The sequence below is a fragment of the Epinephelus lanceolatus genome, chromosome 16 (assembly GCF_041903045.1).
Source record: "Epinephelus lanceolatus isolate andai-2023 chromosome 16, ASM4190304v1, whole genome shotgun sequence".
Taxonomy (NCBI): domain Eukaryota; kingdom Metazoa; phylum Chordata; class Actinopteri; order Perciformes; family Serranidae; genus Epinephelus; species Epinephelus lanceolatus.
Genome location: NC_135749.1, coordinates 36598922 through 36620272, shown reverse-complemented (window position 1 = coordinate 36620272; position 21351 = coordinate 36598922). Strand labels below are relative to the sequence as shown.

At 41.2% G+C, this 21351-nt stretch overlaps 1 protein-coding gene and 1 pseudogene across 1 annotated transcript in view; one reads left to right on the top strand and one right to left on the bottom strand.

Moving 5' to 3' along the window:
• Nucleotides 1-21351, bottom strand: part of enpp2l (ectonucleotide pyrophosphatase/phosphodiesterase 2-like) — an 85414-nt gene that overhangs the window by 13941 nt on the left and 50122 nt on the right. The window lies entirely within an intron of this gene.
• On the top strand, nucleotides 4269-20742 carry LOC144467403 (uncharacterized; annotated as a pseudogene).

The following is a 21351-nucleotide window of genomic DNA, read 5'->3' as shown; positions in this document are numbered from 1 at the left end:
CAGCATTTTCAAAGTGGACACTCAAGATAGTGTCACCAAGTCAGTATTTGACCAAATGTCTTCGCTTCTGTTTCTGAGTTATGGCGTTCAATAATGGCCAGAAAATTGTTTTTTCAGAACATTATGATGTCACAGTGAAATTGACCTCACCTAGATATCATGTTCACAAGAATGAGACCAACGCAAGGTCACAGCAACCTTTGACCACCAAATTCTAATCATGTTGTTGAGTCCAAGTGGACGTTTGTGCCACATTTGAAGAAATTCCTTCAAGACATTCAATATTATTGAATATATTTTTAGATATATGTATGTATATCATATATAATCACCGAATTTAGGATGCCCTCTAAATTAAGAATGAACACATCTGTGCACCTCATCTGATCAACATGAAAAAACCTGTTTATTTTATTTTAGTTTTGTTTTGTTTTAACTATATTTACTTCTTCCAGCTGTAAACTGTACTTCATAATTTCCCCATTCAGGATGACAATGTCATAAATAATTGTGAAAATTTTATGAGCCAGGAAATTTGAACAAATATTTTACTGTAATTTGGAATATTCATTTCCTCTACAATGGAAAAGAAAATTTCCAGGGCATGCATGTTTTGTTTTTGTTCTGTTTGGTAACAACCTTTTTATCAGTTGAAATGTCTTATGTCAGAGCCTCAAACAAAAGTTCAGGGTGATATTTCAAATTGTTTTTCCAGAACCTGCAATTTGACACCCACACACAGTAACTGTCTTCACCTCTGCACGCCACCATGTAAGGGAAAAACATTCCAGGTTAAAAACAGTTCGCAGCTGGTGTAGTAATCTTTACAAGCAGACTGACAGACATGGAGGGCTGATTGTCGGGTTCCGTTTTAGCTGCAGGGTTTGAGTTGGCCTGTGTACTGAAGAATATGTCAAGCTGTTCTGGAAGTACAGTCAAAGAAGGGGTATAATATAACCCCTTAATTAAAGTGCAGTCTTAAACAACTGATATGAAACAATTACATGTGGTTTAGAAAAAGCAGCTGCCTTTTATGTTACTTGATCTTGCGGACATCCTGCAACTAAAGCAAAACAGGATAATCTGCTCAAAATACAATAATACATGAATAAGTACTTGGAAAAATAATTTTCCAAATTGTTTTAGGTCATGAAACATGACAATGGCAATGCCATCTAGAGAAACTATGTCATCAGATAAAGAGTCTCTGAGTTGTTTGGGGCCAAGAACATTAACTTCAGTTTTGTCTCCATGTTGGGTTTCAGACGCTTTAATCAATCGCATTCTTACTTTCCATGTCCAGATACGACATAAAGGGTGTCATTGTTCAACTCTGGGTTTTTTTCTATCCAGCCACGAGCATGTTCATGTAGAAGAGGCAGGTGTGTCAATTACGAGCAACATCATCAGAACCATGAATGAAGGAGGCTGCTTCATATGGTATGAGATGAAATGGTATGTGACTGCCAAACGGTACAATGTCACTGGCTTTGGATGTAAAGATCGTATAGAAGATGCCGAGCTCTTATAAATGGAAATGTAGAAATATTAGGCTCGTTGGAGATGAACTGCGCCTCGCCTGAAAAGTAGACGAGAGCAGGCGGCCGCAGCGGGGGGCGGTGACAAAAAGCCGCAGTGAAGTCGGACAGTTTCCCGACAGTTTCCAGGAGCCTTCAGTCCGTGCAGGAAGTCACAGACACACTTACATCCTGTCTGGAATGATGTCAATTCATTAAAAAAGTGATCAGACCCATATATCAGTTTGTTTTCAGTCTCCAGTTGTTTTAATTATGATAGATTGATTTATTAAAATGCTTTACAGGTGATCTGTAGTTTATGTTCATGGTTTATCCTCCATTTGACATGAATTCTCCTGTAAATCAGCATCATATCAGTTTGACCTGTCCCCTCAACTACACAGGCTGAATAAACTGTGTTTGACTACAAGGTTCATATTTTATACAAGACAACAACTTTCATTAAACATCAGACAGATACAGTCAGAGCTTCACATCTGATGTTATTTTAAGAATCCTCACATCCCACTGACCACAAGTCTGTGTAACATTAAATACTTCAATAATTAAAAGAGTCCAATATTAATATACAGTAGACTCTAGTTTATGATGAATGTATTTAGTCTCTGACAACTAAACTTTTTCTGTTCACAGAATAAACCTTCAAATCAAACAAATACAATCTTAATCTCCAAAATTCAACAAAAATGAATAGTTTATTTAAAATGTCATATTCTTGAGTCGACATCTAAACCAATCAGCTGTTAGATCAGGTGAGAGCCAGGCGGTGCAGTCGGTGGAGAGCAACTGCAGCGCCTGGCTCTAAAAACTGCGGCCGCCTTGCTCTCGCGGTTTTATTGGCGTCCACTTTTGTAATAAGTCAGAGCAAGTCGGGATGAAGTTGGACACAAAACTAACCGGCATGCATTGTGCGCCGATCGCCGGTGATCGAATCTGTGCAGGCCTGGCTCATCTCGAACTAACCTACTGAAAATGCTATCCAAAAAGTCACTGCAAGCCGAGTCTTAAATTAGGTGTAGGTATCACTAGTTATGCAGTATTTGGGTCTATATGACCCGAAGGCCATAAGGGGGCGCTATAAAAATATGGTTTTCTTCCATGTAATTGCTTGAAAATGACATGTGGTGTATAACTATTCTATTTTTCAAATAAAATTGATGATTACTACTATTGCATTATGGGTATTTCACTAAATTTTGCAACACTCCTGGTATTCGCGGGTCTATATGACCCGACCACCACTAGGTGGCGCTATTGGATTAAAAAAAAAAAACACTATTGTGCTTTCTAGCACAATCAACGCATCCCAACCCACGCTCTCACTTGTCCACACACACCTAGTCCAACACACACCTCCATGCCCCCCCCCCACACACAAACACACAGACACAGAGACACAGACACACGCACACACAGTTTCTCACACCTTCAAAGCTACAGTTGAAAACTTCATTTAATAACAATCCGATGTGCCTCTCTGATGTGCTTCAAACACACACAACACACACACATGAATTTAGCATGAACTTATCACATCTTTGATGTCCCAAGCACACACACTTTCTCACACCTTCAAAGCTGCAGGTTCATAAACATGTACTTATCACATCTTTCATGTGCCATTCCCTACATGGGTCAAGACAAAAACAATCACTCACACAGAGCTCATTAGTACAGCTTTCTTGGAGCACTTCACCTTTTTGTTCTGAGACAGCAACATGAAGAGACACTTCAGTGCTCATTTTCTGAGCTCATTTTCAGCCCTCTTGAGGAGAGAGAGGAGAAAGTGGAAATGGAGGAAGAGGTGTCAGAGGAAGAGGATAACACAAAAATGATCCTGATTATGCTTCCACTGGCCAGGAAGAATCCTCCGATGAGGAAGAAGAACCGGCTGAAAGGGAAAATCATTTTCAGTCCAAGGATGGTATGCTGTGGTCTTCCATCCCTCCCACTGAAGTAGTGTTGCACGGTATACTGGTACCAACGGTAGACCGCGGTACTAAAACACTGCGGTCCATATGACACCATATTGTTGGAGTACCATAGTACTACAGTGCCTCACGGTACCACTACTGTGGGATAAGTTCAAAATCCAATTGCAAGAGGGTGAGTGTCCATGCGCCGTTCAATAACAGCGCGCGCTGGCCACCTGGCACTCAATATGCTGCTACAGTGATTTGTTTTCCACAGAGCTCTACGGGAGAGCTTTTTACTCGCATTTGCGACTAAAAATAGTTTTGTGTGAGCAAAAGAAATCATTCAGGAGCACGCTGTGCAAGTACAGATTTCAACCAGCAGCAGAAACTAAAGGCGAATCCTGCCGGTTATGGGTTGAACAGAGGTCACAGACAGGAATTCGGCGGAGCACTATGGCCACCACAAGATAAAGCGGTTTACCAGTGACCGAGTGTCCAATATTTTCCTCTTTGTTGGCGTCATGACTGCCCAGAAGTACCTGAACAGCCGAGCCGTGGCGGCACACAGGTATGTGGCGTGTCAGAGGAGAAACGAGCCGTTCACATTTCTCTCTTTGTGGCAGGTAACGGCCCATAAACCTCACTGCAATCAAGAGACTGTTCTTAACTTGTCAGAGGAGGAGGAGGGTGGCTGGTTGATTTTTGGTTGATTTTTATTTTATTTAGTTATTTTATTTTGGTCCCCCCATGTTAATCACTTATTGATGCTGTTTTTGAAGTATGAATAAGTCAATAAGTAATTTATTCCATTGAAATATCATTGATGTATTATAGAAAAGTGATTTATCTTTTTATAAATAACAAAAGGCACATCTGCCTCATTTTTGCTGTGGTATCGTGATACTACTCAGAACCATGATACTTTCACTGGTATCGTACTGTGGGTCCCAATTTTGGTACCGTGACAACACTACTGACAGGCGCCGCATATTGGGAGCTGACAAAGAGAGGAACCCCCAGGGTCCCACCAGATATGCTGTGTCACGTGTAGGAGGGATACAGGCAGCCTTTGAACTGTTTCTGCCTGAAACAATTACCAGGTTAGTGCTGGACATGAGTAACAAGGAGGGCAGACGTGTCTACGGCACAAAGTGGAGCAACATGGACCTCACAGATCTGAGGGGATATCTGGGCCTGTTGATTCTTGCCGGGGTGTACAGGTCCAACAAAGAGGCTGTGGAAAGTTTGTAGCATGCTGAGTATGGGAGGGCAATTTTTTGTGCCACCATGCCACTAAAGATGTTTCAAGTCATCTCCAGAGTCCTTCGCTTTGATGACCGGGAAACGAGACCAGCACGCCGTGCTGGAGACAAACTGGCTACCATTCGTGACCTGTGAGACCAGTGGGTGTGCTTGCTGCCCATGATGTACAATCCAGGCAAAGATGTGACAGTGGACGGGCGTCTGGTCCCCTTCAGAGGCTGCTGTCCATTCAAGCAATACATGCCGAGCAAGCCGGGAAAATACGGCATCAAAATCTGGGCAGCATGTGATGCAAAGACTAACTACACATACAACATGCAGGTTTACACCGGCAAACCCATTGATGGACGGCTGGAGAGAAATCAGGGCATGCATGTGGTGCTCCAGATGACAGAGGGCCTCCGGGGACACACCATCACGTGTGATAATTTCTTTACTTTGTATGCCCTTGGCCAGGAGCTGCTGAAGAAAAAGCTCACCATGGTGGGAACAGTGAGATGCAACAAGCCAGAGCTTCCCCCTGCTTTGCTGGCAACAAGAGAGCGTGCTCACTTCTCCCCACTGTTTGCACTGACAGACACATGTGCTCTTGTGTCCTACTGCCCGAAAAAACAGAAAAGCTGTCACCCTGATGAGCACGTTCCACAGAGACGCTGCTGGAATTGGGGGAAGTACTACAAGAGGAGGCTGTTCCTTGAGGAGCTTGGGCGAGAACTGGTCGTACCACTAATAAACCAACGGCAGGTTCCTCCCCGCACGCCAGCCTCTGCCAGCTTGGTTGCAGAAATCCAGCAGGGTGCCTCAACTTCTGCAGCAGCCCCCCACCCCCCTCCCCCCCAGCTGCTTCTCTCAACCCATCACCCAGGAGGAGGTGCAGTTTCTGCAAGACTGACACCAAAGTCAGCATCAGGTGCCACAAATGTAATATGTACATTTGTAAAATCCACAGCGTTGTGTCCTGCCACTCATGCAAATAAGGCCACACATACCTCTCCCTCTCTCCCTCTCTTTCTCTCTCTCTCTCTCTCTCTCTCTCACTCTCACACACACATACACACACACACTTACAGTTCTGTTTTTGTTCTGTTCTGAGTTGAGAGTTGAAGTTTGAAGTTGAGAGATTTTTGGCAATAAATGTTTTTGTAAATAAATTGTGTTTGGATCTGAAACTGAAACTTTGCTCTCTGTTATTTGTGAATAAAATTGCATCAGTCAATTTTGACCTGAGAATATTCTGGCTAATACTTGACATATAGCAGTCTCTGATAATCCAAAATAATTAATGATTTCTGTTTATTTTACTCAAAAACAAGGTATAATTTCATGTAAATGAGGTCTATTGACCATCAATTAAGTGTGTGGTATTTGTGGTAATGAGTTGGATTGAAGTTGGCTAAAAATGTGTAACAGAATTGGCTGGCTTACTTTATACTTTATAACCAGTCAAACGAAACCAGGTCAATATGACTTGCGATGACCACAGGTGTTAGTATTGGCTGTCATTCAAAAATTTGAAATGGTTTAAAAACATATTTTTCACAAAACTTTGACATATACCACTTTGTAAAAACCCATCACTTTATATTCAAACTCAGAATTCATAATTCAGAATTCAGAATCACTGACTATTACTGATTATTTTTACTCAAAAAATAGGTCAAATGAGGTCTATGATGTCATATATTCCAAAAATAAGTGTAAATTTTGTTTTAATAAGCTGGAGTGAAGTTGACTAACAAGGTGAAACACAGAATTTGGTAATAATTTTATGCTACATGCTTTATATCAGTCAAACAAACTTGGGTCTATATGACCCGCAAAGACCAAAAGTGTTAGTATTGGCTGCCATTCAAATATTTGAAATGGTTTCCAAAAAAAATTTTCACAAAACTTTGACATATACCACTCTGTAAAAATTCATCAATTTATATTCAAACTCAGAATTCATAATTCATAATTACTGATTATTTTTACTGAAAAATCAGGTATACATTTATGCAAATGAGGTCTATGACATCATATATTCCAAAAATAAGTGTAAAATTTGTTTTAATAAGTTGGAGTGAAGTTGACTAACAAGGTGAAACACAGAATTTGGTGATAATTTTATGCCACATGCTTTATATCAGTCAAACAAACTCGGGTCAATATGACCCACAAAGTCCAAACGAAGACAGGATGAGGGCTTGACTGTAAGTGACATTAGTATGAAGTATTTTTTGCTTTTTACAATGATGACAATGAATATGTCACATAAAACACTTTAACGTAATGCCAAACTGTTTCTGTGAAGGTTGCAAAAGTAGCCCAGTTAATGACTGATGAGGTCAATCTGACCCAATTATTGCATTTCATTTTCTAACAAGATAGATAGCCTTTCTTGATAGATAGCCTTTATTGTCCCATGGGGAAATTTGTTTTCACAATCTGTCACATTTGGATACACAAAACACCGCCAACAAACACCATGCACAAACACCACCAAACACTGAACAACATATGAATACACACACAATGTACAAACACCACCAGACATTGAACAACCGACACATAGAACACACTCAGGAGGGCTGGGTCCATACAAGTTATTGGTGGAGGTTATTGAGTGCAGAGATGGCAGACGGGACAAAGCTTGTGTTGAAGAGTGCCCGTCTCCACCTCAGGGTCCTGTATCTGTGGGTGAAGTGTGGGGTGAGAGGGTGATCCGAGTCATTAGTTATTGTTCATGTGAGATGTGTAACAGCTCGGTGGTTGAGCTCTGTGAATGCAGTATTTTCCTGTTTCCCCAGTTCTCATCACACAGGTGTCTTATTATTTTGAGTTGCAGTGATGAATCAGAGTGTAAAACTAGCAACACCATCACTGCAGACTTAAATAAACTTTGCATTAGTTAAAATCCACATAAAATCGTGTTTAGTGTTGTAAATGATTTCTTTGTTTGTTAGAAGGTCTGTTTAAAAACAGTGGAAATAGAGCCCTGAAACAGTTAAATGATCTACTATTACTACTGACGTCAAACAATGTAGACTTTTTTTTTTTTTTAAATGAGACTCCGGACTTTTGTCCATGTCAGGATACTTTTTTCTTTAGTGATCTGACTGGTCAGAGGTTAGGGTGTTGACAGGCTGTGATCGGATACTCTGAAAATAACCTGCTCTGGAGGTTCAATATGGATGATATTTCATGCTTTTTTAATCATCTGTGGGAAATTTTCTGCCATTTCTTCCTCTGTCACTTCTGCTTTCCCAGACTGGAAAAGGTTACATTTCCAGACATCTGACAATGTCTCATGCATTTTAAACTCATTATTACACCAGCTGTGTAAAAGTTCAAAGCCAAAGCACTTAATCAGGAGTAGGCTATTCCTGATAAAGTGTTGCAAGAAAATGACGTGCAGCTACACCGTAGCCAAATGTTGCTGAGTTCGATTTTATGTCATATCTAAGATGGATGAATGACTACATTTTTATTTTAGAGTGTGACACGCAGCTCACACCATGACTAAACTCAAGTGGGTGGACAGTTAAAACAAAGTGTAAGGTGTAACTGAAAGAGTTCAGATGTTTGATGCATAACAGCCTTTGCATGTTGACTGTTTTGTGGTTAAAGTTGCAAATTAAACTTGATCCGTCTTTAAAGTGCAAAATCCTTCTATGAGCATCAAACTGTAACTTTTATCATAATGTGTTTTTTGCCAGGTATATTTAAGTATTTTTTTTTGCTGCTGGCAGGGGCCTCACAGACTGATAGAACAGACAATGTTCTTCCATTAACATTCTTTGACATCTCGGTTAATCCTTTAAGCTACGCACTGCGGGCAACCTGGCAGGAAATAAACCGTTTGATCTACAAGACCTTTAAATGAATCTGACTGCTTCCCAGACCCTGCAACACATTCGCTTCCCAGACGCGACTTAAATATACAAGCAGCTTCCAGCTCAGAGGAAGACTACAGAATATTTCCCCATGGTGTTTCATTGTCAAGAGACCAATTGTTGTTGTCAGCATTGTTGAGGTAAATATCAGTAGTTCAGCTTGTTTAGGGATGAATGTGACAGAAAAGGACAAAGACCTTAAACTGCCTGGATAAATGTGACCTCTGCTCTCCGGTGACTTTTTCACTTCACCTTTCAGTTGTGGCCTTTGGAACAACTACAACCCCAATTCCAAAAAAAGTTGGGACGCTGTATGAAACAAAAACAGTATGCAATATTTTGCAGATCCTTTCTGACCCATATTCAACTGAATACAATCCAAAGACAAGATATTAAATGATCAAACTGATAAACTTTATTTTTAAATATGCACTCATTCTTAATTTGATGCCTGCAACATGAGTTCCAAATAAGTTGAGGCAGGGGCATGTTTATCACTGTAGTCCCGTTGCCACAAGACAAAAAATCCACTAACACCCGCTAAACATCTAGTTTTCATGTTTCATAGGAAAGTTTAAAATCAACATTCAGTCTCAGGACAAAGGACTCAGCAGTAGTCACAGTATATATATCCGATCCAGCTTCGAATGACTCAGATCGGCAGTGATAGACTGCGATACACACATATGCTGCACACATGGACACTAGAGTTGCCACTCGTCCTGTTTTTCCCAGAATTGTTCTCTTTTTTCATCAGCTGTCCCGGGGTTACACCGAAACCTGTGACCGTCGGAATCTGTGACCGCTGTAGAGCCATCACAATATGTGACCTCTGTGTTTCTATCTCTGTGATGATCCCAAATACAAATATATGTGTCCATATTAATGTGAGAGGATGACAGAAGGATTGAAAACAGTTATTTTGAGGTTTAAACTCATTATTTTGCAGATTCAGTGAGGTCACATATTCTGATGGCTGTGCATCTAGCTCTTTACAGTTGAACTTTGAAATGAAAATACATCTGTCCAAATATTGAGGCAATAACAGAGCACCTGTGTCGATGTTTACTCATTTATTAAACAGTGCATACATTATCACACAAAACGTTGTTATAATAAAAGTAATTTACAACATCTACCTTAAGGCTATCTACTTTCCATTGCCATTGTTGATGGCCACACACAAGCAAACAATGTGCAACATCGCCCCCTGCGGTCACAGATTCCGACGGTCACAGATTTCGGTGCAACACCGGGAAAAAAAAAATCTCTCCCGGGACACAATTTGTCCCGTTTTTTGGGGAAAATGCAGCAGCAGCAGGCCAAGGAGTTCATCCAGAACGACGCATAGTGCGTCCAAATTCACACCTGTTCTTCTCTATGGTTTTTCTCCGCGACCGTGCTTCATAGCGAGAAGCCACGCATATCACGTGAAACAGCGGAATCGTAGCTTTCCGAATGTTTTCACAGCGGAAAAAAAATGATAAAGTTACACTAAAATGATGTATAACAGAGCTTTCATACAGCTTTGCACACACATTACTCTTGGATGGATTACTCGTGAATGCAGGGTTGCACAGAAATGCCACGCATATCACATAAAAGCGCAGGAGCAGCGCTTTCCAATGATACCACACACATCATTGTGCTGTCATCCCATCACGCTATAAATACAGATCAATTGTCTACTAAATAAAATCCTGACGAATTTCTTTACAATCCATTATACAGATCTCGTTATCAGTCACTTCATATAGTGAGGAATATCGTATCTTACCACGTCTTAGGCTTGTGTGTGTTTCTCCCTGTCTATCCACATTTGTAGTCCGGCTTTCAAGATGCAAATATCTCCATATTGTCCAGTTGACACTCCATCAAACTTTGTATGACAAGACCAGCCACTTCACCTTTGCGCACCCAGACAACTGCAGCCTAATTATGCATGCTGACAGGGCCATAGTCACCATATACATTGAGGGGGACACGTGTCCCCCCTAATGCCCAATTTTTTTTTTTTACTGCAATCAAAGCGGCAAATATTATCTTGGAGGACATCATTGCACTTGGTTGACTATTTTTCTGTTATCTTAGATGTAAATATTGCATGTTTCTTTCAGATAAAACACATTTTTGACTTGTGAATGAGTCAATGGAATTTCTTGCAATAACGAAAAAATACTGGCAAACATGTCTGCCTGGCACAAACCACATGTTTTGGACAGCTGTGAAGTGACAGAATGTCCCACCATCATGGTTCTTATATTGCCAGATTCCAGAGAGTCTCCCCTCTTCATATACGGTAGAATATGTCAACTTCCAACTTGCTATGGTGAGATACATGTAAAAATGTAAGAATTTAGTAACACAGATTTGTTTTTTTCATTGATATAAAAAATAATATAAAATACGGGCACATACAAGAACATGGAATGATGGCAAATCTGGTCTCCTATGTCCGAATTTCATGTTCATTGGTCAGTCTGAACTGGTAATAATTGCCGAGCCCTCCGCCTCAAACATTTGGTCGAGTGTCCCTTTTTTCCACAAATCCAAGGTGGCAACCCTAATGGACACACTAATTTTAGCCCCTTTGCCAGTGTGATACACAGCCACAAAATACCATCCATCTCCTCCTCAGCAGCACTGGAACAATCTTAAAATTTAGTCTGCACATATTTTGAGAGAGAAACTGAATAAGTAACATATAAAAAAGAATTTAACACAATAACATTTTCACTGGTCTCCACACTGCCTTCTAAGGCTTTCTATCCTGTATTCCAGCACATGATGTTGAACTTGAAACACAAATAAAAACAAAAACAAAACAAAACAGAAAGGCACACTCGTCTACTGCAGAGCAGTATATACAGCTCTTATATACTGCCAATGGGAAATGAGTCTATTGCCAGAGTTGGGTATAACGCGTTACAAAGTAACAAAGTAACAAAGTAACGCATTCGGGTACTTTGATTACTTTTTGCAGTAACGAGTAACCTAACGCGTTAGTTTGCTGTTTGAGTAATGAAATACTTGAGTACATTTTCTACAAGACATCAGTTACTTCCGTTACTTTTAGAACGCTGGTCCTTCAGCTCCGAAACAGCAATGACTGTCTTTTGGTTCTAATAACGGAGATAACGTTAAACCTATCAGTCCGAAAGAAGTCATGAAGCTTGTGGCTCGCTACGTGGTCGGGGAAATGCTGCCGTTGTCTACGGTGGAGTCTAAATAGGTGGAGTAGGACTTGCTGACAGACAGGTCAGACTCAGGACTTGCATTATGCCTGGTACACACACAACTTTTCTGCCCGTTCTGAAAGTCACTATGTCACATTACACGATTGTGGAATCATAAAATTGTGCCGTGACTTGGCCAACAGACATGACACACTACACAATGGTACTCACCAATTATCCCCGGTCGTCTTTCATGCCGTGTGTGATGTCATCGGGTTATTCTTGTCCTATTTTTATTACTTTCACTATTATTTGAGTCACTGTGTCTGTTCATGTGCCAGCCGACATGTTGTTGTAGTCACCTAAAAGCGTCAGCAGGTGGCAGGAGCTACATTTGAAGTACCGTACATAAACATTCATTCTACTGTATCCGCCACAACAAGTTCTTACAAATGTTTCACAATAAAAGGTTATAAGGAGCTTTTAATTTGAAAGTGGGAAGTGTTGAGTTTGAAATGATGGCGTGATATGTTAACTTTATATAGACAACGGAGTGGATAAAAAGTAAATATATAAAAACACAGAGGGATTAATAAATAACGGACCATCTATAATGTAGTCTGTTTCAAATGAAGCTGGGAGCCTCTGCAGTTGTGGTGAGTAAAAGCCCCGCCGCTATTTGTTAATGTTATTACTTTATGTCCGTCTACATTATGAGGATGTAACATTGTTTGCTAGCTTGATGCTAATGACAGTACTCACTGGGTTGACAAAGTGCCTGAAATATTAAAAACGCTGGGGTGTTGTTGTCATACAGTTGACTACAGCAGCAGGTCGTTCTGTGTTTCTACTGGTCAAAGTGACGGCTGTGATGGGAGAATTGGATCTCAGTGAAGGGCAAGTGGTCCATAACTTTAATTTTGGAGACAAAAAAATGTAGGCTTAGCGCCCTGTGGTCCATTGCCCAATAGGAAATGTAGAATACTCAAAAGGTACTTTAAAAGTGCTTGAGTTACTTTACTCATTTCAATGCAGTAAAGTAACTGGTTACTTTAAAAAAAAAAGTAATTTGATTACTTTTAAAGTAACCCTCTGTCTATCGCCTATTTTTAATGGGCTCTATCGTGTTTTTTAAAAACCTGCATACACATGCTATTTTTGGTGGAAAAGGGATGTGTGTTGGTTCCAAACACAAAAGTCTTTCCCATTCTTGATATACAACTGCAGTTGCTCAACAGTCTCGGCCCTCGTTGTAGTTTGTGCTTCATAATGCACCACACATGTTCAATGTGCGAGAGGTGTGGACTGTGGACTGTACCTACACTGTTTACTGTGAAGCCAGGCTATTGGAACACCTGCAGAATATGCCGCATTGTCTTGCTGAAATAAGCAGCAGGGACGTCCCTGAAAAAAAAAAACATTGTCTGGATGGCAGCATATGTTGCTCCAAATCCTGTGTGTACCTTTCAGCATTCATGGTGCCCTCACAGATGTGCCATGGGCACTAACACTCCCCCATACCATCACAGGTGCTGGCTTTGAAATTTGAGCTAGTAAAAATCTGGATGGCCCTATTCCTCTTTAGCCCAGAGGACACAATGTCCATGATGGACTCTTTTCCACTTTGTGTCAGTCCATCTCAGAAGAGCTTGGGCTCAGAGAAGTCAGTGGTGTTTCTGGATGTTGTTGATATATGGCTTTCACATGGGCGAGTCTTTGCACTTGCATTTGTAGATGCAGCAACAAACTGTGTCTACTGACAATGGTTTTCCAAAGTGTTCCTGAGCCCATGTAGTAATATCCCTGATACAAATATATTGGTTTTTAATGCAGTGCCATCTGAAGGATCAAAGGTTACAATTAGTCAGTGTTTGTTTTCAGCTTTGTCCCTTGATTTCCTAGGATTCTCTCAATCTTTTGATGATATTATGGATTGTAGATGGTAAAATATATAAATTCTTTGCAGTTGTGTGCTGAAAAACATCCTTAAACTGTTGAACTGTTTGCCCACACAGTTTTTCATAAAGTGATAATCCTTGTCTGTCCTTGCTTGTGAACAGCTGAGCCTCTGGAGGATGCCCCTTTCATACCCAATCATGACACTGTTATCTGACTGTGAGGTCTATGTATTCCAGATAGAAAATATTATCACCGTGAGTCATGCTTGAAGTCCTGTGTTTACACAGTACATGCCCCAACCTGCTGCAGCCCTGATGTTTTGTCAGCAGTGAGGAGATTCTCCCTGTTGTGTGTCTACAACAGGAGAAGGGGAAACTCCTGGGAATATATTGGAGACAGCTGGTGTCCCAGATACCATACTATGCCTAGCTGTACAAGAGAAACCTTAAACATTCAGCTAAAAATGCAAGAAATCTTGTTGTGAATTGTAAATCCTGCCTCTGTCTCTATTTTGAAGGGCTAGTTTGACAGTTTTGGGATAATGCTTATTCACTTTCATACAGAGCATGAGATGAAAAAAATGAATGCCACTGTCATTCAAGTGAAAGTTGACAGAAATGACATTACACCACTGATAAACTGTATTGTAAAAATACTGTCAGTTATCACTCACACGAGACAGCATTGCTACTTCACGCCTACCAGCACACTGAACAAAACAGAGATCAATGCGTCAGTTTTTTCTCAAACCAAAACGTGGACGTGATTGAACTCTGTATAAAAAATCTAAAAATGGCAGAATTCTTTTTGTATCATATTTGTCAAATTTCTTTTTGTCACTACTTCACAGGTCTACATGCTAAGACCAGGATAAGTGTGTTAAAGGGACACCTTGCTGACTTTCAAACAGCTCTGTGTCACCATTGTGTGGGAAATGTCTTCAGATGAAAGATTTTTAGGCAGACTCCATGCCGGAGCTTCCCAACCATCTGCCAGACAAACTCTGTCGGATAATACTAGGGTCCATGTCATTGGTTCGACAGCCCATTGGTTCGACATCCCATTAGTCTGTCTGTCCGCGGTGCTGAACGGCTCACAGCGGGCGTATGGTGCGCTGCGACCAGCTTGAGGCGGAGCAGGCTCACGGCTTATGTGTTTGCCACTTTCTTTTTCATTTTAACCCACACCATGATCTTTTCCTGACCCTAACCAAGTGGTTTTTGTGCCTAAACCTAACCAGACCTTAACCACAGGGCGTCATGATGATTTCGGAACGGACTTCGGAACAATGAGTTTAATATGGTCGGAACAATGGGATGTTGAACCAATGGGCTGTCGAACCAATGGGCAGTTCCCTAATACTAAAGGTATCATTGATGATGCAAAGTGACACATTAGGTCTGTCTGCATTTAACCCATGATGTCACGAATAAAATTGAAATGTTCTTTGTCACATAAATGATCTTAACCCTCTCTCTCTGCTGGAGGCTGCTTTACTTGTGCTTGCAAAGAGAATGATCAGTTGGCTGGTGCTTTAACCAGCCAATTGATCATTCTCTTTGTAAATTCTTTCATAAATAAGTCAGATTATTGTCTGATATGATTCAGGGAAGATGAAAGGACAAAAAAATGGCTGGTTTCAGAGTCAGACTGATACTCCAAATTATTATTTTTTTTCCCGGGATGTACTGGGATAGATGAGGAAAAAGTCCCCTCCTTAGCCCTCGACACCTGCAGCTTCAATAACCCTCCAAGAAAGAGAACAAAAGGGCAGAAAATGAAAGCTATCCCAGCCTTAACAGAGGAACCGCTGAGTGAGCTACCAAAAACAGAAACCACCTTTAATATGCTGTAGTCTCTACTGCGTAAAAGTGAAAGTGCAATCAGCTATTTTGAGGTTTGGTAAAGTAATAAGTGCCTTTCCAGAGTCCCTAGTAAAGTGAAATTACAGAGCTTGGCCTGTAAAACTATTTCCTGTTTCATGATCTTCTAAGTCATTTTTGGCTTGCGGTTTATTTTCCAGTAAGGATGATCTTGGTAATTCGTAGATGAAAGAAGTTTACATGTCTGCATCAAAACTGACTGTATTTACCTCAGTAGTTCTGACTTCACATTAGGGTTGCTAACCATCCCGTTAAGGATGGATTCATACTGCAATTAAAATCTAAAGTAGTAGTAAAATCAGTATTGAACTGATAAAGGATACATTTTGTTCAGTATTATTGAGAATCAATTCAATGCTTATCCATGGGAGAGAAATATTTCAGGTTAGACTATTAAGACAGGGCGATCTGTATGGGATAGAAGAAAACTTCCTATCTGTCATCATCCTGTCACAGAGCATACTACAGATGGTCTCTGTTTTTACTTGCCCACTCATTGGTCCTACTTTCATTTTCTGCACAATTGTGGGTTATTGTTGCTGCAGGTGTAGGGGACTTTTTTCTCATACATCCTAGCACATCCCAAAACCAAAAGTAATTTTGGGTATCAGTCTGACTCTGAACCCAGCCCCCTTGTTATCCCCTCATCTTCCCCTCATCCTTAAAGCTGCAGCCTCCAACAGAGAGAGAAGGGCTAAGATCATTTATGTCACGAAGAAGACATCTATTTAACGTCATACGACCATACAGCTGTTGATTGATTTTGTTATTCATCTTATTGCAAACGTAATTGTTTTCATGAACTGAGCAACATGTTTATTTTAAAGTTTGTGTGGCTCTGTGGTCCTAACTTTGCCTAAATTTATGGTCTATAAATAAGCCTGGCTAAGGGATGGTAGGTCAGTTTTTTTTTGTTTTGTCTTTTTTGTAAACCAGGCAGAAACATGTGAACACACACCACATAAAGAGGGGTACTTAATCATACAGTAAACAACAATGATGGAACTGTCCTGCCCTGCCAGGTGAACTTAGTAGTTTCTATGTATTTATCCAGTATTGCCTCCATCTTTCACCATCCATCCAACTATGACCATGAACAGCATAACAACAGTTAACACTGGTTTCTGTCAACCATGATGACATTGCCAAACTGTAACCAAGCTGCGACTAATGTTTTTACTTGCCTGAACTTGCCGTAACTGCTGCAGATTTTTTAATGGATTATATAATGGATGGATTAATTGCCAAGGCAATATCCTACAAATAAAGGCAGCATCTGAAAACACTCCTATGGTTTGATTGGGAGAGCAGTGATAAACATATCTTGTTGTTTAGGTTGGAGGACAGGTAAATCTTTTAATCATTAAGGGATACTTTGCCAATTTGTAACCAGCTTTGTGTCATAATGATGTGGGTAGTAAAATGAACTACAGTAAACTTCCCACTATCATCCAAGCACCCAGATCTCCCTGCTCATTTGCAGGGAAAATGTGGCATATTTTCGCTGGCTCTGGGCTGTTGCTCAAACCCATTCTCTCTTCAAAGTTGTCAAATACTGATGCTTGGTCAGTGATTTCCATATCAGACACCAACAAAAAAGTCAAGTATCCGTTTATAATGCTAATGGTGCTGAAAAGCACCACTGGACTTTCACCCGGGAGCCCAGTGTTAGGTACTCGTATGAATGTTGAGCCAAACCATGATGTATTTTTCTATACCTAACCTAAAGATGTTTTACAGACAAGTTTATTTTGAAAAAGAGTATATGCATCTAACGAGCACAAACTGTACATGTCCTGTGAAAATAGAAGTGTAATATGACATGGTGTCCCAGAACGTCAACAACAAATGCACCCAGAATACCTAGTGCATATATGTAGACATCAAGGTCCACTGAACAAGCATTAATATGTGACGAGAGAGAGAAAATAGGAGGGAATATGTTGGTTGCTCAAACTACAGATTGCATTTCCGCATTTTTGTATGCCTGGTGCCATAAGTATAGAAGGAGATCGAGAGATAGAGACCTCCCATTACATCACACACCAGTGAGGGTGTTTTTTTGGTCCCGTGTGGTGCAGTACATTCTAATAGTTGAAGGTTTGTCTATGTCTTGAGCAAAAGCAATGCCACCATCCTTTCCCTCTGTTTTCTCTGGTCATATAGCACCAATTTCAAAAGTTTTCTTTCTGCTGCCTCTTGCCCAGTTTTGTGAAAAGACCATCTATGCATCTATCTAGTAAAATACTTCTTAAAGACACTAATTCTGGCCTTAGCATATAGATCTGTAAAGTGATGACAAAAAGAATTCCCCCAAATCTGATACAAAGACTTTATAAATCTAGGGCTGTAACCGACTTAGAATTATGTCAGTTTACCTTGAACGGGGTTTAGTGGGACATTCAGTATGACAGTGTCATTAAAGGAGCAATAAGCGAAATTCATCATTTCTAGATTGAAGGAATTAAAAAATCACTATGTGAAGAACTAGAAGTGTAATTTCATCTGGAGTATAGCATGAGATCATACACCCTCTCTCTGTGTTGATCTCCAGCCCATTGTTTACAAGCCGGTCAGGCTGCGCGTTCATGTACGTTCATGTGAATTCCCCCCCCCAAAATTAAATGGCAGAGAGCAGAACGTCCACCTGAAGACGACCAGGATCTGACATTACCTCTAAAGAAACAACGGTTGTTGGCGAAGAAGTTGTCAGATAAAGAAAGGGACAGGACTTGGATTAACATTGGCCTTGCATTTCCAAGGTGGAGAGCACTGCAAGAGCTAAAGGGGCTACAATCTGACTCGGAGCTAGCTCTTCTTCTCCTGGACAGGTACAACATAAAGTCAAATGTCTGTTTTAATTAGTGTTACAGTAACGTTAAGCACGTGGGGTGGCAGTAGCTCAGTCCATAGGGACTTGGGTTGGGAACCGGAGGGTCGCCTGTTCAAGTCCCCATCCGGACCAAAATATGGCGCGTGGACTGGTGACTGGAGAGGTGCCAGTTCACCTCCTGGGCACTGCTGAGGTGCCCCTGAGCAAGGCACCGAACCCCCCAACCGCTCGGAGTGCCTGTCATGGGCAGCCCACTCTGACATCTCTCCACTTAGTGCATGTATAGGTCCAGTTTGTGCATGTGTGTGTTTTCGGACCTGTGTGTAATTGGCAACAGAGTGAAAAATTGAATTTCCCCTCAGGGATTAATAAAGTATATAAAATTAAATTAAATTAAAAAATGTCGCTATGACAATTAAATTAAATTTAATGTTACAATCGTAGCATGGGTTAATGTCCGGAGCTTGAGTTATTAGCGGCTCGGTCCCAGCAATGGGTCAGGTGTTACGGTTGTGTTAGGTGAGTAGCCCGGCAGCCCAGCTAACATTTGCAATTAGCATTGTAAAATGTAGCCCGGTGGGGAGCCTGGCGGCTGTGTTTAGCTATTCCCCTGCCTACTTCAATGATGATGGTCCCTGTAATAAATGCAATATATTTGCTGAAATGGAGGTGAGGCTCAGTGACTAGAAGAGCTGGTAGAAGCGCTCCATAGCTGCAAGCTACTCCAGTAGCCGTAGTAGCTCTAGTGCTAACTCTGGGAGCTAACACTTAACATTCCTCTCTTCTCACGGGCTCATGGAGAAGAGTTGGAACGTTAGCATGGCAGCCGACTAGTGCTAACGCTAACGTCCCCACACTTCTCGGCTCCGACTCACTGAGCCTGGCGGAGAAGCGTGGGGACGTTAGCACTAATGGGCTGCCATGCTAACATTTCAACTCTTCTCCGTGAGACCGTGAGCCCGTGATGGGGGGTGGGGGGGTGGGGGGAGAAGCAGAGTAGAGGGAGGAGTGGCTCATGACACACTTTGTTTTGCTCTAGCGGTGAAATGATTTCGCTGATTGCTCCTTTAAGTAATAAAGTAAACAAGCTAACTGAGCTAACAATGGATCGGAAATGTGCAACAATATTTTTGCTGACATGAGATATCAAACAACAGCCAGAGACTGTATCGTATTGTTGCTGTGAGCTGTAAATTCACCACGTCAAAGCAGAAGGCAGAAGAGAACGTTATCTTGGAGACTAACTCCTCCAGAAATGCACTGCACACTGACTGCCAAAAAAAAGGCTGCTCGACTTGATGCAGTCTCAGTTGACTGAGGGGTCTCTGACTGATGATTTGAATATCTGACTTTCAGGGTGCAGCCCCAGATAAATCTGCCTTACATACCATCCTCTCAGCTCACTAAGTAATTTTCCATTCACTGTTGGGAATAGAATGATGTTATGTGTTTTACTATAAGTTGTGTTTCACTATATAAGTTTTAGATGTGTGAACAATGAGAATACTGAGATGATTTCAGCTGATCTGAATGTGTTTGCTTTGCAGAAGTGGAGAAGTACAGGAGAGGAAGAGACATGAAGTCTGAGGAGCACATACCGCAATGCTTAGATAATTAGTTTCATATATGGTAAAAAGAATAGAAAGTGATATACAGATAGTAAGGTACAGCACGTGTAGGGAGTTGTGTTGTTCTCTTGTCTTTCAAAACAGGAACCACGCCCCCACCGCCAGCGGGAAGGAGTCAGATTAACACGAGGCAGGGGCGTGGTGTGGTGAAGGAGGAAGTGGAACTGCCAATGAGAAGAGGACAACGCCTTGCGTGCACAATGACACTCTGTTACGCTCAAATATACTGGGTCAGGGAAAGGACAGGAGGTCAGACTTCGTGAACTGACACACCTTTGTTGTTCGTCAGGGACGTGAAGTTGAGACCCAGAGCTCTGTAATTTTATTACTTTACTGCTTAATAAACTACATTAACTGAGACCGAATATCTTCTCCTATTGCTTCATTAAAGAACACGCAGGACTGAGCTCACACATAGCACATTAGAGAGTAGGATGAGACTCTTAGTCCAACATCACCCTGCCTTGCAACCACACCCACCTATCAGCCTATTTCCTTCCCATATGTTTCCCGCTCCTGTCTGCCATATTCACCTCATCAGGCCAACTCTCACCTGTGGACCTCTTGACCACGCCCTAAGTAAGCCCCTCTCTTTCACCTCTGCCTACCAGTTGACTGAACTGTTCAGGTCTGAGGACTCAGGTCCTTGTTCTCGGTCCTGCTTCCGGGTTCGGCCAAATCTGTCAGTCTCTGGGTTCGGCCAGGCCCTGGCCCCTGAACACAGACGCTGACAGACCTGTGTGTGGGCTCTGAGCCTGGAGAACAAACTGTTAATTGTGTTACTTCATCTGGCCAAATGCCTTCTTTGCCTGTGTTTAATTAAAGGTCATTACCAACTGTCACTAACTTCTGGAGTGCTGCATTTGGGTTCAAATCACACTTGTTACACTGCCAGGCTTTGCCTTTTAGTGGAGTCATGCAGAGTTTAATCTCTGCCAGGATTTGGTTTGAGAAAAAATGGATGCATTCACCTCCATATTGTTGAGGTCACAGAAACTTGAACATCTGTAAATATCTGTACAAGACAGAAAGAAGAGGCTTGACTCATTTAGAAGAGTCTCTTAGTCTTCTATAATTACTACCACAACTCATACTCTGAGGCCTGAGATTCTTTACAACTGATAGCTCCAACACTCATACTTATAAGGGAGCGTGTTGTGGCTTTGTTTTTACTGTTATTTCATGCACATGACAGCTTAATGGGTGTTCTTAAAAACATCAGAGAAATATGTACTTAAAAGGCTTTATAAACACAGGGTCTGTGAAATACAGAGAAGATATTATTATTAGAAGTATTATGTTTCACAAATGTCTGTTCTGACTCATCTATAACAGTATGA